The sequence below is a fragment of the Mus caroli genome, unplaced genomic scaffold (assembly GCF_978045245.1).
Source record: "Mus caroli unplaced genomic scaffold, Mus_caroli_1 scaffold_4, whole genome shotgun sequence".
NCBI lineage: Eukaryota > Metazoa > Chordata > Mammalia > Rodentia > Muridae > Mus > Mus caroli.
Genome location: NW_028227259.1, coordinates 28,687,876 through 28,694,429, shown reverse-complemented (window position 1 = coordinate 28,694,429; position 6,554 = coordinate 28,687,876). Strand labels below are relative to the sequence as shown.

At 43.5% G+C, this 6,554-nt stretch overlaps 1 pseudogene; it reads right to left on the bottom strand.

Moving 5' to 3' along the window:
• Positions 1 to 1,675: 1,675 nt before the first annotated feature.
• Positions 1,676 to 6,068, bottom strand: LOC110288639 (disks large homolog 5-like; annotated as a pseudogene).
• Between the last annotated feature and the right edge of the window lie 486 nt (positions 6,069 to 6,554).

Here is a 6,554-nt window from a genome sequence, read left to right as displayed (position 1 = left end):
AGTGGTAACATCAGAGCTGTGAATACATGCCTGTCAGCCTAGTACAATGAGTATGCGCAGGTCAGGCACTGTATCTACAGATCTCCTGAGATTTCTCCACTCAACTGGACTTGATCCTGTCCATCTAATACAGCACATGCACTGGAAGGACAAAAGCCAACTGCAGGAGGTGTGGAGGGTGCCTCACAGGGTAGAGCATCTGGTATTCTCTAGAAGACCCACATGGTGCCTAATAATCATCTCCAGGAATGGTTGTGATTCCTCCTTCTGTCCTCTGAGGGAAATGTCCCTCAGGAGGAGACACATACAGTATTACGTTCAGTAGGAAAAACACCCACTCACATAAATGTTCAACATAAGTCTAATCAGCAACAGCAAAAACACAGCAAGTTTATGGTCAAGGACAACAGCATCTATCAAAAGCTATTTCCCAGCAAGCCATGGAAGGTCATTATATTTGCTGTGTGGTTATCACTTTACAAAGACCAGCTTCGGGAACACCTTAAAGAAACAGATGGACTACCGCTCTGGTGTCAAGTAGCAAAGCTTTACTGCTTTCTACAGCTTAAAAACATGGGGTATGACTTTGCAAATTTTGCTCAAAAAATAACAATTTTACTTAGTTTCACCTGGTAGACAATATTATCATTTTTGGAATCATTTTCTCATAACAAGAACAAACTTCAGAAGAAGAAACTGTTACTGTTATCTGCAGACCCAAGGATATCTTCCTCTCAGGGTAAATATTAACTCTTGACTAGGAACAAGGAAAAACTCTGGCTCACAGAAAGTCATGTTTAGACATCCCTCCCTTTCAGGAGGGACGACCCCTGAACTTTCTCCCAGTTCACAGCTCTGATCCTTTCAGGCCAGAACCAAAGGGAAGCTATTGTTCACCTCAATCACTGATGCTCTATTGCAAGTAAACAGAGGCATATGACTCTGGCCTTCCTGATTTATTTTATATTCCTTTCTGAATGTTTTTATATCCACAGCAGCTCTAGAACAATGACTGTATATTCCTCAGTATCTGGTTCACAGGATCATGAATGAATGTGTGTTACAGAGTGCTATATGTTAGGAGTAAGAGAATTCATGAAACCATGGATGTCAGTGATTACATCATCAACTGTGTGTCCATGGGGTAAGTGAAATTATCCACACACAAAAGATCTTCATTTTGTATACCCCTAGGTGGCTATGACTTTAATATGTAGTCCTGACTGCCTGAAACTTACAAAGATCTATCTGTGGATGTGAGTTCTAGGTCCACAGCAGGGAATAGAATACCTACATAAGGAAGATGGTCTCAAGAGTCATTACTTGCAAATCAATTTTTACGCATAAGAAATAGAATTTTAAAAAATAGGTTTTAAAAGTTCAATTAATATAGAGATAAAGGCAAAAACAAACAGTGAAATACAAGAATAAGAACATATAACTGCTAAGTAACATAGCAACAACTCAAAGAACAAAAACCAAAACTTCAACAAAAACTCTAACAGAAAATTATTGTTCAGCTTTTTTCTGCACTTTTAGCAGCACAGATCTATAGCCTGTTACTCCTCTTGGACATTTGGTAGCAGTGCAGTCACCTCAGTTCTCTGCCAAGAGGAGTTGTCTGAAGAGAAAACGGAATAACATCCTGAATCAGCCATGGCTTCCTAGTTAGGGCCTATTCCCACTCAGGACATGTGATATAAAGAGATTCATCTGGGGAAGATTGTGGGTGCTGGGGATGGTGCTCAGCAGGGGCCTCCTGGGGTGGCAACTCATTCTGCAGGATGCTGTCTTCTTGATCTGTGGCCAATCCCAGCTCTCTTGCAGTTTCTGAGACATGGGAGAGGAAGGCAGTTACTAATACACAGGAATGGTGGGGAAAGGAATGGCAGCTGTCAGACCTTTATCTCCCAGTACCTCATTTTTACTTGACAGTCAACAATAGTATTTTAACTGAAATTACTGATGTGAAATCTGCAGACAGGCAAAGTATTCAAAAACAGTCAAAAACATGGACTGAAAAAGTTCGACTTAGGCTTCTATCCTCTCCAAATAAGAACATGGCCAAGAAAGAGACCTCAATGAATTACAGGAAGAAAGGAGAAGGCCACATGCCACCCAGATCAGTGATAATGAGAAACACTCATTTGACATTTGTACTTGGCTCTAATCCCTCCAAGGTGTATGCACCTGAAATGTCATATGACCTTTGCCTGTCTCCTTTCTAAGGACCCAGAACTCACTGAAACCTCCACATAGCGTTCCACCTATCTTGAAGACATGCAAGAATGTGACTTGTTATTCACCTGTCACCCTGAGTGGACTGCAGACTAACGCAGAGTTGAAAGGTACACTTGCCAGTGGTAACAGTGTCTCAAAAGAGGCTAATTCAGGGTCTCACAAGAGGCTTACCCCCCAGAATGCTTCTGTGAAGACAGAGCAAAGAACAGCTACATTCCATGAGTAGGGTGGCTGCTTGGGATTATGTACTAGAAAGTTGGTGGGGGGAAGCAAAGATAGATCTAATGTGCCAATGGTATCAGATAGCCATAGCCTGGCCAAATTGTTTGTCTCTACCTGATATTCTTGAGTCCCCAGGTTGCTGGTCTTCTCCTGTTCATCTTTACCACTCAGGTTCAAGTCCATCAAATGCTGTTGAATGCTGGCCCATTCAGCCTGTACTTCCTTGCTCTCCTGCTGCAATGTCACCAACTTTTTCTTTATGAGATTCTTCTCCATTAGGATACGGAAACACACTCTGCATGGTAAGATCATGCAGCCTCGTCCTCCTATTTCTACTTACAGGTCTCATTAACCTGACCTGTACCCTGGTTCCCATGAAGACCTAATATAATCCACCAGAATACATCCATGACAGCTGTAAACAGCAAATAGCCATTTCATGGAAGAAGAAATTTTTGCTGCAGTCCAAACAACAAAAAGGGTCCATGTTTTTCCAAAAGAGGGATCTCCATCTACGCATGACAGTCCATGCATTGGGACAATACCAATTAGTAGGGTGCAACTACAATCAGGGTAGTCAGTAGAGCCAAAGGGAGGGCGCTAAGTGAGGTGTTACACCTCACTTAGCTCTGTAAAACCCTGCCTGAGCCCCAGAGGCCCAGTACAGCATAATAACCTTCTCATGATCTGAATCACTTTTCTGTCTAGAGGCATCTGAGGATGCCTGGAGAACACTGGCAGTGGTTACAGTCTCTTAGAGACCTAGGAAAACTGAGTTAAAAAGATTCAAGGCACAGCGATGGCTACAAAGCAGAAAGTATAGAATGAGACCTGCACAATCTCCAGACCAGAAACAAAGGAACGTAGAAATGGCCATTTCACAAGTGTTGGCCTCTCAGACAAGAACTTACCGATAGAAATTTATCTCCTTCTTGAGCTCCTGCTTGTTCTCTTGGGCCTCCATGTTCTTCTTCTCTAAGTGATATAGCAATGTCATGATCTCCTTCTCTTTTAATTTCAGTTCTTTATAACGTCGATTATGCCTGTGGTAGGGCCCGGCCCCAGGAAGACAGAACTCCATGAACTTAGGCTTTTAGTAACACATGAACTCAGGCTTGGATCTGGACTACTGCAGCCATGGAAATCACACTCTGCATTCTAAATGCTGGGATTTTCTTAACCTTGGGAAACTGGCTATCCTGGCCCCAGAACAGCAGAAGCTAGGCATCCAGATGGAGGGTTCCCTGGATCCCTGCTTTACTCAGTAGGGCTGAAGGGCAGACTAAGCAGTTATGTTCTCAGGAGCCTAGGCTACAGGTCTTTGCCCAACAGACACCTGTGATGGTATTTCCCCTGTTTTCATAAAAGGGATTCTAAATCCTGGATACCTAATACTGTAGAGACAGATATTACACATAATTCTGAAAATGAGGCCAGACATCACAGATTTATACTCTGCCCATGGGATACAAATGTATGAACACTTGTGACAACATAGTCAAAGTGCAATGCTATTTAAAGTGGGGACTACCAGACCTCAGGACCCACCTCACCTGGAAACTGTTAGGCAGGTAAATCCTCAGGCCAAAACACCTACCCCTAGATTCCAAATTGTGGAGAGAAATAAAAACATACAAAACATATTCACAGGTCTGTACTTGTGCATGCACATAGACTCACAGACTTAGAACTATACACAAGATGGAGAAAAAAAGAGTGAGAGAATGAGAGAAAGGGAGAGAGAGAGAGAGAGAGAGTCAGACAGACAGAGACAAAGGGAACACAATGAGAGGTTGAATAATGTATGCAACATTACTGCCTCAGAGTATAAGGCACACGAGTATAAGGCACACAGACAAAGAGGAACAGGCATGAACTTCAGGCATTCTAATCAAGCACTGAGAAGAACCATGTGGGACCAGGCCCCTCCAGCTGCAACCTGGAGGTGCCAGCACTCAATCACCTACAAGAGAAGTAAAAACACAACTACAAATTCACATCACCTAGAAACCTCCTGTCAAAGGCTTTCCAAATGAACCCTAGGAAGTCATCACTGCCTCTATCCCTGAGTTCTTCACTCAGACTCCAAGTTCCTCTTTTCAAGTGGAGGGAGCAGAAGAGTCTATTTCCCTTCTTGCTCCTGACAGAACTTCAGGTGTGGCCACTACTCTAATAATTATTTAGGGGCATGAAGTGAGGCCCAATTATGTTCTGGTGGTATAGCTTCCTAGAACCCACCCCTTTAAACGAATAAGATGAGGGAGGCATTGCAGACCCCAGACTGACACCACAGGTTTTGGAGCAATGTATACCTCTTGTTCATGGATCCCTCGGTCATGTAGATCAGGTGATCTCTCAGCTCATTTGTCTCCTGGGTAGTGAGCTGGATCTCTTTGATCAGCTCGTTCTCTTCCTTCTCAAACTGGTCCTTGCTTATGACAGGTACAGGGGATGATGTCTGTCTGAGAGCCACTGTAGGTAGATGAATACAAGAATATTAGATGTGAGAATGCAAAGAGTGTGGACTGACCACAGAAAAGCAAAAGTGCCTGTAACCTAGTGACACCACAAAGAGATTGGTCCCAGCATGAGATTTCTTCACAGTGGATCTCAGTTCTACCATCACTGTAGAGAGATCAGGTGATGTAAGTAGCCAGATGTTTCCTCATTCTCCTTAAATGTGCTTATGAGGACCAGAGATATGTCTTCTCCAGGGTACAACTTGGCTTCAGAGCCCTGAGACCTGTGGTTTCACAAGTCAGATGATAAATTCACCATTCAAGTATTTGAGATCTTGGAGATGCTCAGATATCCTACCTGTCACTCTAAGCCAAGGAATTGGCTCAAAAAGTCATGCAGGGGGAGACCATGGTCAACATATTGATCAACTCCCCCCCCCCAAAAAAAAACAGAAAACATCCCAGAAATAGAAATAGAATCACCCTTTGGGTCTATCAACTGATAGTTCTTTGTTTAGAGTGTAGAAATGCCTGCCCCCTACAATTGGTGATAAAGAAAAGTAAGGTAGGAACTGTCACAAACAGGAGGTCAGAGCAGTTCTGAGAGCATGAGGTCATGGCCTGGAGCACCATTCTCTCCCTGTCACTAATGTCAGATAACTACAGGAGCTAAAAGAAGCCATGGATTGAAGTGCAGGATTTCCCTCCCCCAAACTGGCATTGCTTAGACCCACTGTCATTATTGATGGTCTCATTCTGTCCCCATGTAACACCCACAATACCCAGTGCAAATAAAGACTTGAAGTTCATAGCCTAACATCTTTGACCTTGTCAACTCCTGCCTTAGGGGATGAAAAAGTACTGTTCTGAAATCCTTGATGATTCAAGAATTGTGATAACCATGGAAGTTTTTTTGCTACCCAGAGTCTCCAGTTCCACATTATTAGAAAATCCAGCTCAGGCCACCCCTACCAGGAAGCTCAACATCCACTTTCTAGGACTTACTCTACATTACCCCCAAGTCCACCTCCTTCGTCCTTCATTACTCTCAGTTGGAAGGCCAGCATCCTTCCTGCCCTCTCTGGTCTCTCTCCCATCCACACTGGCTCTCTGAAAAAGTCTGCCGAGTCGGGCAAACAAGGCCATCACTGCAATGTCCAGCCTTTGACTGAGAAATCTCAGTGAGTTTGTTGTCACTACAACACTGGTGACATCACAAAGGTTGCTAGGAATTCTCCAGGAGACAATAGAATGTCCAAGGAGGGACTGCTGATTTCATGGACTACATAAAGCCTTTGGTTCCCTACTAATGTTCTCCCTGTACTGACAGGAAGCTGAGCTGCCCTTTCCTGGAGCATAGCCATTGAGCACATCATCCATCGAAAGCCAGGGTTTGCTCCAGGCTTGATTGGCAACACCTAAGTAATTCCTATGTATCTAATTCTGTGTTTCCTTTCCAAACCCTTCTCAGAAATATCTCATCCTACCTTAAATTTTCCTCAATCAGCAATAGGAGCTATTAAAACCTACTGAAAAATCATACCAGTTCGAATATGCAGCCAAAATCTACTGCTGTCTCATCATGTACAGGTGCATAAAATCTCATCCAGGCTGAGCCTGCAGGGCCAGTTG